Genomic DNA, 21,467 nt, shown 5'->3' on the forward strand with positions numbered 1-21,467 from the left:
TGTATTTTTCTGTACCGTTGTTTTGCCGTCCGTTCAATTTTAAACTCTTAAGTTAATTATTTTATGTCTTTTGTCAATTTTATCACGTTGACAATTTAGACACTATTTTATCACCTTGATAAATTAGACACTATTTTATCACCTTGATAATATAGACACTATTTTATCAGCCTGACACTATAGGAAATATTTATGAATTTATCCCCATTAAACACACACACCCGCAAACTATGTCATCTGCTTTCACCTCCAATATGTAGTTATAACGAGAACTTTGGCTTTCCAGAGAATACAGGTTTGTGTTTCCTAATATTAGCAGTTATGACTTGGACCATCGACGGATGGTCTCTTGTTTGTCAGTTTTCCATAAGCTATATTTTAACAGAGGGCTTTCATAATCTCAGTTGATCCCTGATCCTCCTCTCCTGCCGAGAACAACCATATTTGTTGAACAGCAGCACTGATGTGCAGTAAATGTGCCTTGCTGTCGAACTTCTCAGTTCCAGAGGTCCTTTACTCCTCACACCGCTGGATTGTGGAACAGTCTCCCTGAGGATGTCGTGCGATTGGAACTTCAAAAGTTCAAGCGAAGATTCAGTGCATTAGTACCCTAATACTGTTCTCCTGGCAATTTAGTACATCTTTATATATTTATTAATTTATTTTTTTTCTTTTTTAATAACCCAGGTCTCCTCTGTGTGTATTTTTTTTTTTACCTCCTCTCACATTTTGCTAATGAACACCATATTTTGTGGAAGCTTGAATTTCAAATCAACGGATCATGTGGGCTCGTTCCATATGAATAGGTTCATCGTCTGAATAGTAATTTTAATCCATGCCTCTCAAAGTCTCCGATATTAACAGCACATGATGGGTATTAGCTTCTATTACTCGAGTTGATCATGTCTTTTGAAGCGCACAGATGTCTTTGCAACGCGAATGGATCAGACTTCCTGAAACACAACAAGTCAACTGAAACGTGTACGAAGCTTCAGTTACATTCTTCGGGTTTTTCTGTTAATGACTTCAAAACGAGAAATTTTCCCATACATGTATCAGTGAAGATGAGGTAAAAAAGTCAGATTTAATTTTATTTATTTAACTCTTTTTGTGCGTTATTTAACATATTATAGAGAATTGAGAAAAGGGAAAGGAAGGGCGAACAGGATTTTGATAGATGTCCACTTAATTTTCATTAGTTTCAAAATTCATTTTAAACGTTTCTTTCAAGTGTTCATACCAACACAAGACCCTTACCTTCCCATTTTTAGTTTTCTGAAAAGAAAACTATCGTGCTGGCTTCCTCTGTCCGTCCGCATTTTTTTCTGTCCGCACTTTTTTTATCGGCCCTCAGATCTTAAAAACTACCGAGGCCAGAGGGCTGCAAATTGGTATGATGATTATCCACCTTCCAATCTTTGAACATACCAAATTACAGTCCTCTAGCCTCAGCAGTTTTTATTATATTAAAGGTTAAAGTTAGCCCTAATCGTGCTTCTGGCAACGATCTAGGCCAGGCCACTACCGGGCCGTGGTTAAAGTTTCATTGGCCACGGCTCATACAGCATTATACCGAGAAAACCGAAAGATAGATCTACTTTCGGTGGCCCTGATTATACGATGCACAGAAAACGCGATTGCTTCGGCGCATTTTTTACTTGTATTTTGATTTTGAGTTTTCAGGCAAAGACTGCGTATGCTGGGTGACACCAAGGATTTCTGAATTTTTTCCTCCTTTGTTACTGTCAAAAAATGTTTTCAATAATCAGCAGCAACCGAAAAGAGATGATTATCAGATGTATTCCTAGGACTTTATGTTTCCAGGAAGGTAACTCGCCGTAAGTCTTCCTTGTTGGTCTATGAAGTTAGGAGTTCGTCAACTATTTAGCAGTTAAAGTATGATTAGGAAATCGGCTTGGTGGTAGAAATTACACACACACACAAACACACATATATATGTATGTATACATATGTGTATATATATGTGTGTGCGCGCGTGTTAAAAATGTACTATCGCATTGAAAATGTGTTACAAAGCACCACAACGATATTCGCGACAGTTGATGAAATATATTGTCAAAGCTGAGCTCTTGCTCACTACTAAAGGCTTTTGAAAAATTCACAGTGGTGAGCGAAACCTCCGTTTTCAGTATATCTTTCATATGTTAACGTTGATATATATATATATATATATATATATATATATATATATATATATATATATATATATATATATATGTATGTATGTATGTATGTATTTAATTACTAGACGGGAATGATATGATAGATATAAAGTATAATAATTCACATTACATATTTGTGATGTTCGTCAGCTCTGTCCTGCAGATCAAAGTAATTGGAACAACGAGGGTTTTAATAGTAATCAGTCATAACCTTCCTAATAAGAGCACTATTTCGTTAGTTTATAACATATTATTTGATGTTAATAGTGAAATCTTACGTCAAAACGTATCTTTTTTTTTCACAAAAGAGAACATGAAAATATTATTTTGGGATTAAAGCAGTTTAGGATTTTTGTTATCACTTGATTAATTGTTCCGTATTTCACTTTTAATTATTAAAAATCAATTATTAACCTGCTTCTCTGTACTGAAAATTTCTTTAATAAACGTTCAGTCGAATGTATGCAGAATACGCCATATCTCAACGTTAACTTCAGGTCAATTAGGTAGATATTGCGAAGGAATTTTCAAGTTGCAGGAACAGCTTAGCTATTCACTGATTAAAATAAACTATAATCCTAAATCTAAAATACTGGGAGTCAGTTGCATTTGGGAACAACTTCTGTCATCATAAATTCACCTACCTGTACGTATTCAATCAGCATTCGGCAGTGCAAGCTGTGAAAAGTAAATCTCTCTCGCACCTAAGTTTATAAAAGTTTATAGATTCTTCTGGCATAAAATGTATTAAAGAAGATCACAGCATATATATATATATATATATATATATATATATATATATATATATATATATATATATATATATATATATATATATATATATATATATATATATATATATATATATTCACACATATTTTACGCACCTGCGCCCATATATATATTATGTATAATATGCGGCCTCCTGCTGTCAGGGCAGTATATCAGTGGTTAAAGACCGGTGGAAGAAGCTGTGACCCTCTCCCAGGTGATTGAAAGGCCATAAATCGCCATCTGCCTGACACGGTGCTCTTTTACGACGGATGGTATATGACGGATACATCCATGTTGACGTTCTAGTGAGTAATGACCCACCTGAAGACGGTCATTATTAGTTCTTAAAAAAAAAAAAACTGGACGAGTCCCCTGGTTGATATTTAGAAGAACGTCCCTAATTGGTTGATCATGATGGTTATTTTGGTTGGCTCTTTTAACAGTCATCATACGGGAGGCACTTAGCATGGCCGTCTTTTAAAATTATGACTATCGCCGATAACGATCGTTTTTGGGAGGAGAATATCGATACTTAAGACTACCCTCGTCCTCCCTCCGCGTATTGTAAAGGTCGTAAATTAATAAATGTTGAAGCCACTGACTGATTTATGGCGCTAAGTTTTTGCGCGGAGAGATCGAATGTCCGTAGAGTTGCCAGAGTCAGGGTGAAAAATGAAGGTTTTAGACAAATCAGTTTTCAACCCAATAAATTGATGATTTTTTCTAATGAATGTGTGCATTTCAATAATTTTTTTTTATTTATATCCTTAACTATTGACTTCAGCATTTTGATTATGCCAGTAGGTCATAATCTTTTTAGCAGCAAATGACTGGGATTTTGAGAGAGATGTCAGTAACCATTTCGGATGTGTTAATTATTTTATTTATTCTTGGTGGAGGTTTGTGCAGCACAAGGGAAATCAGAATATTATCTGCCGTCCCAAAATATTATCATTAATTGTATAATGCAGTGAGGAGGGGTATCAGAATAATTTTTGGGTATTTTTTTAACTGGACCGTTGGGCTTTGAAAGCTACCAAGGATCAATAGTCCTGTTTAACACTACCTTGGATTGTCCAAAAATTACCCCAAAAATACTCTGATACTCCTCACTGCATGATGCAACTAATGATGATATTTTGAGACGGCAGACAATATTCTGGTCTCCCTCGCGCTGCAATGGATGGGAGCTATACATGAGTACAAGAGAGCTCATGCACCACAAACCTCCACCAAGGATAAAAAAATAACCCATCCGAAAAGGTTCCTAAGATCTCTCTCAAATCCCAGTCATTTGCTGCCAATCGCAAGGCCAAAAAGATTAGGGTCTATTGGCATAATCAAAATACCTAAGTCAACTGTTCATCACAGTTTCAACTGGGATCTCTTGCTTTTCAGTAGCTGGTTAACTTGCCAGGGTGTTATATTTCATATAATTTTGTTTGTTTGTTTGTTTGTTTATTACCAGGACTAGAAAAAAGTTGTGTGTGGATTTTTACTACCAAACTAGGGCTCCGTGATTAACAACAAATTTTAGTAGAATTAAAGGAGAAGGGAGCTTTTTGGGAAAAGGGGATTGAATGCTCAGCCATCTCGGTCTGAAGAAACCCTACGCACCATTACTGTAGAGTTTGATAGCCAAGTTTAATAATCACCTCTGCCTGGGATGTTATGTTTATAGTTTCGGTTCGTTTGATGTTTTCTTTGTTTGTTGTCTTTGTGGTGGCAAGATTATTGAGAAAGTTATTAGAGGATTGTTACGAAAATTTCACCAAAGGTTGGTGTCATGATTGGCAATCGTTGATTATTATGGAAAAGATAAGGTTATAGTTTCTAGAGGAAGGAACGTTATTGATAATTGCTGAGACGTGAGAGAGGTTTGCGGTCTCTGAACGCCCTTGTTATTTAACGGTTACCTGAAGTATTCAGTTAGCTTATTCACGGCTGTCATTTTGACTTTATTTCCAGTCATAGAAGTATTCACCAACGAATGATCTTAGTGACATTTCCGCACTTTTAGGCAGTGCCCATTTTTTATTGGTATAGTAAAAAAGGTCAAAAGATAAAATGCTGGATTTAAAAGTGAAATTCATTGAAAGAAACAACGAGATGAATGTCAGGTAACTGCCTCATTATCCCCATTCCGCAGGTATCTGAGAGTGTCGGAGATCTCAAATATCGAGTGCTATTTATACAGATTTGATCATGCGTGTTAGTTCGAAGGTGAGCATGGTCAGTTGCTGTGTTGACTCATAAGTGAAAAGTTTAAACCAGTTACTAATTGCAAAATATCACTCAACTGATTAACGTCACAACTGAAGTTGGTGTCAGTCTTTCATATGAAAGCAGGCATAATACTTCATTTCTGTAGGCAAATGTTTTCCTCGTAATTGAAATAATTTAAACATTACATATACAATATATATATATATATATATATATATATATATATATATATATATATATATATATATATATATATATTCATTAGCTTATTCATCGTTTGAATAACATTAATGATTTTCTGCATGTACAACCTTATTCCATTTACAAGTATTGATGCAAGTGGGACGAATAGCCTTCAACCAAAACTGCAACTTAATTCTGTTTCATGTTATCTGGAAAAGGGAAAAGAAGCTCAGTTGCTCCTGTCTCTTTTCATCAGAAGCTTATAAACGAATAAACATCGTAATTAAGTTGCCACAAATAAAGGACAAGACCAGTCGCACAGTAATGGCAAACAATATTGAAAGTCTGCCAATACGTTAGATGTGACGACACACGTTTCCTGGAAAGAACATGTGTGGTGATGATGACATAAGACAATGGTATCTGAAAATATTTTGACAGATGATTGCGATATTTGAAGACGATGAGTAATTGCATCTACATCATTGTATCGGAATGGAATTTGACACCTCGCAATCGTTTTCGAGGACTAGAGGAAATTTCATCAATTTCGTGCCTACGAAAACATCATCTGTAAGTTAAGAAAAGTATTCTGTTCCAGAGAAAGTGGACTTGAGTGGAAGGAGTAAAAGGGGAAAAGATGCAAGGTACTGATAAAGCAACTGAGAATGTGGGAGCACAGACGATGTTAAGAATAAATAGATAGATAAGAATAAATAGATAAATAGATCACCTGATTACTAACACACAAATGTAAGAATGGATCAAAGTCGGATTGCATTAAGATGAGTGAATAAGTGTTTTAAAGTAGGCGTGCTAATTATATTGATGGTTGAGTTGTCAAAGGTATAGAGTGGAATTTTAAGAGAAATGACAACTTCTAAAGAACGTAAGAAATACGAATTGAATATAGCAAAGAATGTAAGGAATGTGATCTGGATTTTTAAAGTAGAAAATTATAATGCTAAGAAGTCCACAATCATATCTCATAATACGTTTCAAGATGTTTCGACGATCCAGTATCTTTTCAGATCTTTGGAGCGCTTTGTTTTGAATTCATTTGAATATATTTTGATACATAACACAAGGTCATGTTCTTATAGACGCCTTGTCATTGGAATATCATGTTTTGGTGACTGTTTCATTATTATTATTATTATTATTATTATTATTATTATTATTATTATTATTATTATTATTATTATTATTCAAAAATAGCTAACATTCAGTTAAAAGAAGCACTAAGGCAGTCAGTTTACAAATCAAGCTTTCACACGATAGAATTCCCATATGTACGAGTAAAAATGGATAAATTATATCATTGAATGAACGTTTTGTATAATTATAAGTGTGGATCAACTAACAGAGACTGAAACCACTGATTAAAAAGTTTGTCAAATAAATTTACTGTTACAGATATAAACCAAAAAACAATAAGATTGAAGGTACTGGGTTAAAGGGTTGTCAAATAAATCTGATATTATCAAGAAGAAAAAATAAGATAAATGGAGCAGATTATAAACGATGCTGGGAAATTATAATACCCTACAAGCCTCTAAGAGAAGCTTGTATGGTAATGTAATTGTAGAGCTGAGCTGTAAAAAAAAGTTGGGAAAGGGAGCCATTAATGATGAATGATGAAGATTTCATTTGTAGAGAAGTCCCTTTGATATGATAAAAATCTTATGGTAAAGGATTTATGAAGTATAGAAAACTGAAATGGTTTCATTTTCTGGACGTTGAGATCTGTAGTGGAATAAAAGTTTTGTTTTGTAGACGTTGACAAGGTCTTTGATGGAAGGGACATTCCATTCTGTAGACTTGAAAGTCTGAAGGAAAGAATGTTTCATTCTGTAGACCTTGAGAAGGTCTCTAGCTAAAAGAATGTTTCATTCTGTAGACCTTTAGAAAGTCTCTGGTCGAAAGAATGTTTCATCTGTAGATCTTGAGAAAGCCTCTGGTCGAAAGAATGTTTCATTCTATTGACCTTGGGAAAGTCTCTGGTCGAAAGAATGTTTCATTCTGTTGACCTTGAGAAAGTCTCTGGTCGAAAGAATGCTTCATTCTGTAGACATTGAGAAAGTCTCTGGTCGAAAGAATGCTTCATTCTGTAGACCTTGAGAAAGTCTCCGGTCGAAAGAATGTTTCTCATTCTGTAGACCTTGAGAAAGTCTCTAGTCGAAAGAATGTTTCATTCTGTAGACCTTGAGAAAGTCTCTGGTCGAAAGAATGTTTCATCCTGTAGACCTTGAGAAAGTCTCTGGTTGAAAGAATGCCTCATCCTGTAGACCTTGAGAAGGTCTCTGATTGAAAGAATTATTCCATTCTGCATAAGGCCTGTGGTAGAATAAATTTTTCATTTCACTGATTTTGAAAAGGTCTTTCGATGAAAAAATGTTTGATTGAGTAGATTTTCAGAGGATCCCTTGTGGATGAAATGTTTTATTAAGGAGACTTTGACAAGTTCTGTGATGGTGGTTGAGAGGGCTGCGAAACTTCTTTGTTAAAGAGCACGTTTTTTATTCTACATATCGAGCATGAAGGTAACAGTTACTTCTCTTTTGTGTGTGTGTGTGCAATGTATTGTCAGCAGAGCCACATATACATACACCCATATATGTATATATATATGTATATATATTATGTATATACTACTTTTTACTAGAAAACGGTAAAGGCAAAACTGGTAAAAGATAATGGCAGTTACAAAGAAAATGTTACTAAGTAACACGTGAAGTGATAAGTAAAATATGTTTTAAGAGAAAGCCCCGAGCAGTGAATAAACGATGATAATTATAAAAAGAAGAAGAAGAAAGAAAAAACAAAAAAAAACATGTATAAAAGAAAAGAACCACGGGAGACGGAAGGGTTTGTTCATATCATTACAACTTAGACGCATAGTAATTACTGGAAGGTAAGAAGATGCCCCAGGGATTGAGTAGGCGCTAATCCCTCAACTCTTTTTTTTGTTTTTATTTTCTTTTCTGAGAAGAAATTTTGACGTACATTATGATTGATGGAGACGAATTCTGCCGTTGATGACTTTAGTACATAGTTTACAAGTACCAGCGAGTATACATTTTATATATAAAATATATTTATATTATGTATACTGTGATATATATATATATATATATATATATATATATATATATATATATATATATATGTATGTATCGATATCGGTTTAATTTTTTCTGGGGAAATTATACTTTTGTTTGACCTCTCCATCTATCAATCCACACACATATGTAAAAGTACATATTGAAGTAAACAGGAGCAGAATTCGTGAATGTGTAGTATGTATTTATACATTCACACATACGCACATATGTGTATATATATATATATATATATATATATATATATATATATATATATATATATATATAAATATTATATAAAGTATATATATATATATATATATATATATATATATATATATACTATATAATATTTATATATATATGAGTCTGTGTGTGTATTGATAGATGGGAGGTCAAACGAAAATTATAATTTCCCTAGAAATACCTTTAAATCGACATTGTCAACGAACCATTTAAAGAAAGATAAGAGAAGAAGAGAGAAGAAACGACAGCCTTGGTGTTCTCCGACAAGTGAGAACGCCTGTCAGTTTTTCTCTCATGAGCACACACACACACACACACACACACACACACACACACACACACACACACACACACACACACACAGACCCCGAGGCCAGAGGACATTAGCATTGCCTCATTATGTACAAAAGTCTTGACGCAAGAACACAAACATCATTTGAAGAAACATACACTCACAAGGAGGGATGGGAAGATGTAGCAATTAGGATGGGCGGGACAAGGGTAGTGGATGGGCTTCCTCTTGGTTGGGGGATGGGTTGGGCGAGGAAGATGGGGCTATTAGACAGTACGACAGTTACACATTACATTTGACAGGTTTGGGACTGAGTCGTTTCGTTAACAGATGCAGATCAGGTGTCAAACTAAGTACTTGGTGATAAGTCATACACTTTTTAATTTTGTCTGTTTTATTTATGCTCGATATACTTAATGATAATATAGCTATTCTTTATTTTTAAGTTAATGGCCATTTAAATATAGATTTCAGACATAATATAGACAGCATAAAAGACAACATCAAGGTGAGAAAAGACGTAAACTGAATACCTACAGCAATATAAGGTATTCACCTCTTGATCGACATAGTTTGATCTCTCTCTCTCTGTCTCACAGTATTAAGGCAGTCGTTGTAGAAAGTGGTGGAATAGTAGTAAAAAGGAGGTAAACACTTATGTACCGAAGTTTGAAACTTATAAAACTTATTAATGTAACATATTGTAAGTAATCCCGCTAACACACGCAAACATACAAATGAAACCAATTTGTGATTACTCCTTATATTATTATTATTATTATTATTATTATTATTATTATTATTGTGGTTGTTGTTTTCAGAAGTGTTTAAGTGTAATTGTTCAGTGTTTCTCTTAGTTTCACCGCATTTTTAATGTTGTCTCTATTGCATCTGCAATTTGCACTCGTATAATGCTTTGAGCTGTAGTAAAGGATATTATTATTAGTGAGCAAATAACCAACAGCAAATAGCAAATAGCCTATGTGTCGTCAGATAATCGCCAAAACGAGAAAATGGATACGTAACACAAGTATCCAGTCACTAATTACCCGTCCCGGCAATTAACTCCGGAGGTCATTATCTCAATTGAAGTAACAGCGGACGATAATGTCCTGAGCGAGTCTCACTCGAGGGAAAATGAAGGAGGTCCCTTAATTTCCCATAAATGGAATGGGAGGAGATTTTTCAAGCATCAATTATTTTTGTTTTCCTTTTCATCGCGGTGCGGACTAAGGGGATTATTGCTGTGCAACGACTCCCTCACGACAAATCCAGACCCCGTAATTAAGGGTTCCTAGTTTTTAGAAAACGAGAGAAGAGAGAGAGAGAGAGAGAGAGAGAGAGAGAGAGAGACTGGGAACACGACGTGAAGATTGAGAGAAAGAAAGATAGACTGTGGGACATCAAATGAAGAAGAAGAAGAAGAAGAAGAAGAAGAAGAAGAGAGAGAGAGAGAGAGAGAGAGAGAGAGAGAGAGAGAGAGAGAGAGAGAGATACTTGGGACACGTCGTGAAGAATTAGAGAAAAAAAGATAGCCTGTGGGACATGACATGAAGAAGAAGAAAAAGAAGAGAGAGAGAGAGAGAGAGAGAGAGAGAGAGAGAGAGAGAGAGAGAGAGAGAGAGAGAGAGAGAGAGACTTGGGGACATGAAATGAAGAATAGAGACTGGAAATGTGTAATTAAGAGTTAAGACAGAGAGGGTTAGGAAATGAGAGGTGGAGAAGGGGAGAAAAGTAATGAAAGAGAGAAAGAAAGGAGGAGAGACTGAATGAAAGAGAACTAGAGAAGGAAGGAAAAGCAAGGCACGGAAAGGGAAAACAGCTGTTTAGATTAAAACTTACTCCCTCTCATTTTGGGAGATGGTCTCGCTTTAGTAAATTTAAAAAAAAAAAGAGACATAAGAGAGAATATATGTTGGAAATCGATAACATCGGATTTCTGCGTCATTTTGACATAATTATGTATTGAAACAGTGTGAAATTGTCATATAAAATGTGTTCGTCATAATGTGATTTCAAATTCATTTGTACACATACACACACATTCTCTATTCCTGCAGTCATCCTTTTCTAATTAGAAGTAGTCCAATATTACCTTCTTTTGTAACCAGTTGCTCTTAATATGCCACATTCATTACCGACTAATGTACATTGACTTCAGTCTTCCATAGTATAAACTTTGGTAGTTTCCTGTTAATTATGTTTAGTTTCTTACTTCTAGGTATATTCAGTATTACAATTTAACAATCTATTTGCATATCGTAACATTTTCCTTAATAAAGGATGCTTCTACTTTATGTTTTAAGACCATAGTTTTTTAATTATTCACAGAAAACATAAAAAGAGAGAGAGAGAGATCCTCCCTTATAACCATTAGCATTTTTGTGTCGTGACAGCGACCGTTGTGTTTGTCGTAGCAAAGAGGGTATAATTATATCCCTGTTTAATCATCACAGGTATTTCCTCTCCCTCCCACTCTCTCTCCCTATCTTTCTCTACCTCTGTATCTCTCTTTTTACCACCTCAGCTGCAGGAACATTTAGAGACCAAACGGCCAGAGAAACGGAGAGAGAGAGAGAGAATGAAATCTCGCGGTTTAATGTCTAGACATTTCGTACGATGGATCACCACCTCTTTTGATTTACTACCTTTTTGATTTGATGCGAGACTCTCATAGAGTGGGAAGGGAGGGTGTGAGCGAGGGAGAGAGAGAAGATGAGAGGGGGAGGGGGGAAAGGGAGGAGGTGGGTAAGAGAAATAAAAATATAGCGATGATTCCAATGCTGGAGGAAGAGATGACCCCGTTCCCTCCATCAAGGGCGATTTACGAGCGGGAATCGTATTGTTTGAGGGAATGATGAACCTCTTCTCTCCGTCACGACCCTACGGTGGATGAGTAGTGATGAATTGGGCAGAATCGGTTTTGATGAATGAGCCAAAGCATCGGTCGATCCCCGATCTCTCTCTCTCTCTCCATCTCGAATGAGAACCGCGGATTGATTGCCGGCTGTGCACCATATCGAGTGATGTATCGGGGTTTCTCTCCGTGGTTTTAGATCTCAAATTAAAGCTTTTATTTTTCTCAAGCGGATCGTTTAGTTTTAAATCGTCAAGACCGATGGTGTGTATTATTGGCGGGATATTATTACGGGATATTATTTTCATTTTCTCTCTTTCTCTCACTCCTTCTCTGCGTCGGTCGGTACCCATTCCCCCTACAAAGGGTTATTTTAATAGACGCTGGTTGATCCAACATTGTTTTGAGGATTATTTTATATGTTATTACGGCCATTAGCACTGTTAGAGGTAGCCCTTGGGTCCGTTTCCCACCAGTCGAAAACGCAGTTAATGGAGGAGCTCTTCATGACTGAATGTTTTATTGCGTCGGCATTCCGATTGATGAATTGGTTTCATAAATCTTAGAAAAAGGAAGAATCCTTTCGAAAGGCGATGCCTTCTCGGCCTCCGGAGAGGAATTCTTCTTCTTTAGAAGTTGCAGGTACAGAAGGAAGGAGAACTGAGAGAATCTCGCTCGGGGAAAATATCAGGGAGTTAAATGCGTCTCTAAAGGACGTCGCAAGCGAGGTTCCTCGTCTCCTTCCCCATCCCTTCCCCCTTTCTGGCTCCATGTGGGAAAGGATTTGACAGGATCCCGAAGGAGATGGCGGTAAATCGAGAACTCCCGGCGCTCTGTCTATCTCGCTGTTACAGACCGTGGGAGAACGACGTCATCCCCGATAGATGAATTGACAGCAAAATAACTTGATGAGCAGTAAGTACACCGAAACTATGTCCTGAACAGTGTCTTAAGGGTTTAGATTTTTTTAGAGAGGGGAGGCAATTATGCAAGGGAAAATTATACGGGGAAGAGGAGCACTTACGGAAGAATATTATGCATATTATGTCGAATATTAGATAACCCGGGGGCCGAGTGTCACAGTGAATGATATATTCCACTCGGCTTGGACACCTCGGAAGAATGAATGACGCCTAAGTATAGACGGGCAGGCTGAAGGTTGGTTGACAGCGGACCGGTCTTGATGAATTGGCATTGCGTCTGCGCGGTGGCAGGAGGAGTGATATATAATGACGTCGTGGTAGCCCTGACAGAGTGAATGATACCTCGGTACATCATCCTACGTTGAGGTCCTTGGCAGGACATCATTTCCAGGCCTCGTCATACTCGTCTGGCCATGGGAAAATGCTGGCACCCGAGACACAAGTGTTGTTATTATTAGATTGATTAGCTTTCACGGCATTGATGGTCACTACTTGGCCTTTTTATGCAGTTTTTTGCCTAATCGCATCCCTTTAGAGGGGAAAATTTGACTAGACCTTTAGGACCTCACATTGGCAGTTCACTTGACCTCAACAACCTCCAGCTACTGAAACAAAAGGAATTTTTACTTCTGCATTTCCGTAAAGGATAATGACTGACAAGCAGCACTTGGCCCCAGAGACGGAATCGTTGACTTAAGTGTTGCAGAGGATGTCGGGTCCTGCTCCAGCCTTCCTGCTCTATCGTCAACAATTACCAGAGGAGTCCTTAATAAATATGGGTATTTCCTACCGCTGTCCCGTTGCCAAACCTCCCATAATTATTTATAAGACCTCAATCACGCTGGAGGTAAATCTTTTAACCCATCTTGGCCGGGGCCTCCAATCACGATTTTTTACCTGCCCTTTCCAGGGTTACTGGAAGGGACGCCACCCGTTCCAGGAGGGTAAGAGGCCCAGACCGCTTAATGGAATGAAACGGAAATCAGCTCTAATTATGTGATTCTATTAAAAATACGAAGAGTACATACTGGATAAGTTCTTTTAATGTATAATGGGGATCAAGTTCTTTAATGCAAACTTCCTCTTAACTATCAAGGTTGATTCATTTAAACGTCACACACAATACCCTCTGTGCCCGCTATCAATTAGGACCTTATGAAACATAAGATTTTCGGGTAATTCACTCTGTAGGCGATTACCAAATTTAGTCACTTGAAATTTTATCCAGCTTTTTCATTCACTTATAATACTGTATTAATTTGAATGATTTCATTTAGGTAGAGATATTTGTAATTTGTAATTCATTCACATATATTTTCTTGTTCTTCTTATGTATTGAATGCATGCGTGCACACATACACTATATACGTATATATATATATATATATATATATATATATATATATATATATATATATATATATATATATATATATATATATATATATGCATATATATATATTAGCTGAAGCCACTGGGAAAGTTCAGTGTGGAAACGACAGTGCCAAGTACTTTCGCGTATTTTGACACATCTTCGGGGCACAAAGTAACACAGAACACAAAACGAGTGAGCAAGAAAACTCTCTCAAAAGCAAAGTGAAGAAAAAAATATATTCAAAATTGTATAATTAAGACATTACAAACAGAAACAATGTTCATCCAGATCACTCAACAACTTAACACCCAAACAATTCGAAAGAACGCAAGGAATTGCTTAATGGCCGCATTGTGTACAGAAATGAATGATAAAAAGCTGACTACTTGTCGACCAGTTTATAAAACAACTGAATTCACAGTTATAAGTGGTAACAATAATAACAGTAATAACAATAGGCATAAAAAAACATCACCAACAAAAGAAGCAACGACAAGCAATATTACAATTACTGAATGAACAGTAATATCAATAGGAAATACATTAAAAGAAAAATGACAAGCAGTACACAAAATCAAAGGATAATGTTAAAGCTCTTCACTATTTTATCTATAATAAGACTGTCTAATTTGTACATAACAGGGCTGAAATTTAACAGTTTTCTTTAATACATACATTATATATATATATACTGTATATATATGCATATATATATGTATATATGTATATATATATATATATTATATATATATATGCATTATGTATGTATATATATTGTTTTTGTAGAGACTAACTGATTTCAAGGTGTTAAAGTTACAAAGTATCATTATTGTTATGCTTCTCAGACAAGATTCTGTACAACTGAAAAGCAAGATATAAAAGTCACTGCCACTGTCGTACTTTTAGGGAATTGGCTGCATTAGGAATTTAGCATTAATTTAGCAGTTAAATTTTATTCAATCGCCAGTTTGTCATCTGCACTAATATACGTGCAGTATATGTGTATATACATGTGTATATATATATATATACATATACACCCACCACATGTGCGGTGTGTGAGTGAGAGTTTTTAATATATCAACTCCAAAAAAAAATGAATGCAAAACAGTCGGCAAAAACCGCCATATTCATTCAGCAAATATTAAAATAAGGATGACACCCGATAATAGATACTATTGCTAGCATAATTCCAAAGAGTACTCTTTCAGGTCTCCCCGATATTCCTTCATTACATTAACCTTACAGTCAAGTTTTTTCGTCTGACTCAAAGGTCAATTCATTGTGACGGTACATGCTTCAAAGTCTCTGTCAGTTGATATAATTCACAAGTCTTCTGTAAAGTGTTGGCTGAATCATTGATGAAATTGATATTACGTTGTGCTTAATAAAATCATTATTATAAGTTTTATCATTTGACTGTCATGAGAGTACCTCGCTTAATTCATAGCGAAGTCACTCATCGTCCAACAGTCTTCATCAGTTCTTCTGAACCTACTAGCATATGTTGGAAGAAATACGTTTAAACAATAAAAAAAAAGTCATTACGGCGACTTATTCATATTGCAACATCGCCAGCCCTTTTTCCAGTTGCCATTCCCAGGAGTCATTAGAGGGAACGAATGACCCTCGTCAGGGCTTACCTCATTACGCGTGCCATATGTTAAGAGTCCTAACTGCCACGGACTACCATAAACCAGCATCAAAGAGCGGCTACAGGTGCTAATGAGGCAGACTGGGATGTCGGAGTGACGTGGTCTGGCCAGCTTCAAGTCGAGTTTATATGTTTTCTCTCTGACAGATATGATTGCATTTTTGTCATGACCTGTGTCCCTCGTAGGTGGCTTTTTTGTTCCCTGGAGCGGTATGGGTGATGATGGTTGAGGTAAAACATTAGTGAAAAGGAATGCTATACAGACACACACATATATGTATATATATATATATATATATATATATATATATATATATATATATATATATATATATATATATATATATATATACATACATACATACATATGTGTGTGTAATGTACGTAAATGTGTGAGTGAATGTATGAATTGAACTCATACGGTTAGAAAATAGTTTTTTTAAATATATTTCAGTTCTGTTACATTGCATGTATTATATTCTCTCTCTCTCTCTCTCTCTCTCTCTCTCTCTCTCTCTCTCTCTCTCTCTCTCTCTCTCTCTCTCTCTTGAATTATTGATATTTTTAGGATCCGTGGTCTCCATTTTTGTCGCAATTCAGTAAGTTACAAAGTACTGCTAGTCCTGTTTCATCTTCAAAAATAAACAATACAAATGTAAATAAAAATGTGGGAAAAAATTTTTGCTCGTGGAGTTAAAAGAAATATTTATTTTATCGATGCCAAGAACTTGTCGATCCCAGCAATTGCAGGAAATTGTACATAAAATATGCGGACGTCAATGGAGAGTTGCGTTTCACCGCTCACATCACAGGAAAATGATCCATTTGCTTTAACCGTTCAGGGATGTACATTTCACATGGTTCTGTGGATGGAAAATGTGCCTGACGGGAAGGAAAGCCTTGGGTCTTGAGCAGTTCATTTGCAATGGCATTGGGAAATATGTAGTTTCTTTGGAATAATAATAAAGAAGATGATAATGCCAAAATAACCGCGTAATTAAATAAGCTTTTGAGCATACTCGAACAATGAGACGCCGTGAGTTGCAAACGCCTATTACCGATAAGTAAAATGAAATTGTGATTTGCAATGTCAATGTCTGAATCCAGAATTATTAAGGATTTAGAGTCGCTTCCTTAAAATAACTGTTTCTTTCACAAGCATTACGATAAAATGATGCAATATTATTGCTATTCTAATACGGATGCCCAAAATAAACAAGGAACTTTCGCACACTGGAACATTCCTAGTCATAATGCAGTCTTAACATTCATCTTTGCAAAGAACATTCTTCTAAATATACCTGGCATTAAAAAAAATTCAAGAATACATTAAATCCCATACATTTTCCCCTAATAAATTTCCTGAACCGTCTTCTACGTAGATACGGCCATCACCAACAACGGCTTGACGAAGGCGCCGGTAAGGCGATCGCCTCGAAGCAGTCAATAGCGACATAAGGTTTTCCTTTTCGTATATAAACAAGCTTGGGTTACTTCGCCCTCAAACTACCCCTTTGGGAGTTATACACCTCCTCATCCCCCAGGGGGTTGGTTCAGCGGAGATAGGGTGTTTGGTCAACAAGCCAAGAAGGTCAAGTTTTGCAGAGTCTGGTAGTGAATGGCTTAATTTTGTGTCTCAGATATGCCAATAATAATAATAATAATATTGATAACTATATTTCAACTACAGGCAATATGCAATTTGAAGATATCAGGTGATAAAATATACGATAACCAGTGGATGAAATTATTAACACTTGTACTGCTAATATTGATAATGCTAAATATAACGTTGTTAATAATAATAATAATAATAATAATAATAATAATAATAATAATAATAATAATAATAATAATTGTTGTTTAAAATGCGATGATGGAATTGATACTAAAATTGTCATGTTTTAATGTGTGTGAAAGGAATCAATCCTATATGAATATGCATTCCGTAAGTTAGTTTGTCTCCCCAGCCGTCTGTTTATCTGTTATAGTCTGTCAAAAATATTATGTATAAATTTTTACAATTGTATCCTGAAATTCTCTCTCTCTCTCTCTCTCTCTCTCTCTCTCTCTCTCTCTCTCTCTCTGGTATGCATTGAAACTCCTCGCCCTACTGCCATCGACATCCATAAGACCGAGAATTCAGTGCCCTATGGGCAACCTGATCTACCTTCTTGCCACGCCTCAACGGGTCGGCGCCAGCGCATGCCTCCCTAATTATCAGCATTGGCTTGTGGGCTGAATATTATTATTATTATTATTATTATTATTATTATTATTATTATTATTATTATTATTACATTTAAGGAAACCACTGGGTCATATCTCCAGACTTTCACGTAACGATTGGTGCTAGATAGTTAGAGAAGTTGGGCAGCCATCACGGGTAGAGAAGACGCTTAATAGAAAGGGTAAAAAGCGAAGGCAGAAAACAGTGCAACTTGGGCCTAAGGAGAGATAAAACATTTATCACTTCTGGCAGTGATAACATGAAGCGTGTGAGTGTTTTGTTTAGTAGTGGTATATAGTAGACCCGGCGAGTATTAGCATTCCTGTGTATTGGTTTCGACGTATAATGTTGCCTCTCTTTGCGATTTCATTAAACTTACTAGCACTGTCGCTAGTGAATTTAATTGTCATTGTCCACCTCTGCCGTATCACTTCTCATACAGTGGTTGCTGTCATTAAGTGCAATAGCTTACTTATCATAATTGCCAATGTGATTAGTCTTCAGTAACAATAGTTAAAGCTCCCGCTCCCATTTATTTTATGCTGGTTGCTATACCACGTCCAACTTGGGGAATACTGCGCTGGCGTGTGGATTGAATATTATTATTATTATTATTATTATTATTATTATTATTATTATTATTATTATTATTATATATTATATATATATATATATATATATATATATATATATATTATTATTATTATTATTATTATTATTATTAATTTTTCAATCTGGTTATTGTACTTTGTCATTCCTCTATCGTATCTCCATCGGTAGTTGTATGTGACCGTAATTTGAAATATATTTATTATTATTATTATTATTATTATTATTATTATTATTATTATTATTATTATTATTATTCCTTTCCATCCCAGGTTTAAGAAGAAAGGCTTGTAATTATTTCGCATGGGCAGAAACTCCTTCGTAATAATAATAGTGATAATAATGTTCTGAATACAGAGAGAAATTGTTACTTCACATCTGTATCTTGAATGACATTCGTGGTATTTAGTGGAATCTTATAAGTATATTCCTTTTCTGTTCTTGATGAATCTAACTATATTCAGGCGATGTTCCATTTAGGTTTACTCGGTACAAATTAACGTGGGTATTTCGAAGTCGAAGCGAGTATACAGTAAATATGCCTCTCTGTCGAACTTCACCGTTCCAGAAGTCCTTTATTCCTCACACCGTTGGACTGTGGAACAGCCTCCCTGAGGATGTCGTGCAATTGGAACTAAAGAAGTTCAAGCGAACATAGAATGCATCACTACCCCACTACAGTTCAACTTGTGTTTTAATATTTTACTTACATTTTAATTTATCTATCAATTTGTTAATCTATCTTTTTTTTTTTAAATAACTGATCTCCTCTTTCTGTATTTCTCATTACGTTCTGTTACTTCTGTCGAATGAACACCATATTCCTTGGAAGCCTGAATTTCAAGCCAGTGGCCCCTCAGGTGGGCTTGTTCCATATGAATAGGGTTCACGTTCTGAATAATAATAATAATAATAATAATAATAATAATAATAATAATAATAATAATAAATTATTATTGACAACGGTGCGTAGCAGCATCATTCCGAAAAATCAGTGCTTACAAACTTGCAACTGATACTGGGAGTCTAGTGTGAGTGGCAGTGTGTCAGTTAGGTCTGAGAGGCTTAATATTAGGGTGAGTCTTTCAGCGAGTCTAGTATAACGACAGAGAGAGTGTGAGTCTTGTAATGACTCGAGCATGATTGCAGTACGTGCGAGTCTTCCATTGACCCTAATGTAATGACAGAGTGAGTCCTTCTTGGACTCGAACATAATGAAAGAGAGAGTGGGCAGGTACCCAGTTTATGGGGCGTGGGTGTGTAGGTGTTATTTTTACATTGCCCGAACAATGGCAGTTATTTCGTCACAAAACTTTTTGCGCCTGAGTTCAACCACTTCTCTCTCTCTCTCTCTCTCTCTCTCTCTCTCTCTCTCTCTCTCTCTCTCTCTCTCGTGAGCGCCTCGCTCGCTCTTAACATTTTCCGTTTTCCAAGTAGTTTTGTTTTTCCAGTGCTTGTCTGAAAAATAATTTTGTCTTGGGAAAAGTTGTGCATCGATTTCCAACCTGAACTGTCTTGCAAATGTTTACTTTTTTCCAGTTATCTGGTCGAAATGTGTATTAAACAAACTTTTTTAAATGAACGCGAACCCAAAAATCCGTTGTGACAATCCAATAAAAATGAACTCAAACGAAATGCAAGCAAATATACAGCAGGAATTCTTGAAAAAGTTTTATTGCTTAACGGTATAAATAATAATAATAATAATAATAATAATAATAATAATAATAATAATAATAATAATAATAATAATAATAATAATAATAATAATGTTTGTATATTATTATTATTATTATTATTATTATTATTATTATTATTATTTATTTATTTATTTGATTATCTATTTATTTATTTATTCAGGCTCAAGGCTAATTTACGCATCGACGGAAAAAAGGAGAAAATTTCCACAGAGCTGATACCCTATCAGTTTTGATTATTGACCCTTAGAAATGGGATGCTGGGGGGAGGAGGGGGAGGCGACGTTAAAAAAACATCACTCTGTATCATTTATGTTGTGGTTGATTGGTTGGGTCTCTTTGCTGGTATATAAGGGTCATCCTGTTGTCGCACTATGGCCTGTGCTATAGCTTCTATATTATGACCGTCACAGTTTTGGGTTTGAGTTGTTTTACTTCAGCACGATGAAGCAAACTCAGTTCATAATTTATTTATGTGTGTAATTGTTAATTTATCTGTTTATTTGAATGCGTATGTCTTAATGAATGCAGGTTCTCAGTATTACCTATTGATTTAATTACATAAATCCAGGTTTTTACTATAATTTATTATTATTATTATTATTATTATTATTAAATAAAACTCATGTTTAACGCAGCAAACTTCTTCAAGTGTTCCATTTTATTTGAGAGAGAGAGAGAGAGAGAGAGAGAGAGAGAGAGAGAGAGAGAGAGAGAGAGAGAGAGAGAAAGGTATTTCTCGGCCGGCTCGAATAAAGTTGCCTTCAGCCAGACAATGGGAACCTGTGGGTCTCTTGTTAACACAGCTTTATCTCACCTAAAGTCTTTATCCTTCAACGACACTACACTTTATTAGTTCTTACAACCCACGACTGAGCTACAGTTACCTCTCTCTCTCTCTCTCTCTCTCTCTCTCTCTCTCTCTCTCTCTCTCTCTCTCTCTCTCTCTTGAAATAGTCTTCGTTTTAAGTTGGCTATGGGAAGCTGAAAGTATAGGTGAACTCAGTCCTTAAGGGATTTTTCAAAGTAGAACCTGTTTTTTCCAACTTCCTATAATGAGCGACTGTTTTTATATTCATTTTAATTTCTTGACAGTATTTTCGTCTCGAGTGTT

This window comes from Macrobrachium rosenbergii, chromosome 46 (genome assembly GCF_040412425.1).
Source record: "Macrobrachium rosenbergii isolate ZJJX-2024 chromosome 46, ASM4041242v1, whole genome shotgun sequence".
Classification (NCBI taxonomy): Eukaryota; Metazoa; Arthropoda; class Malacostraca; order Decapoda; family Palaemonidae; genus Macrobrachium; species Macrobrachium rosenbergii.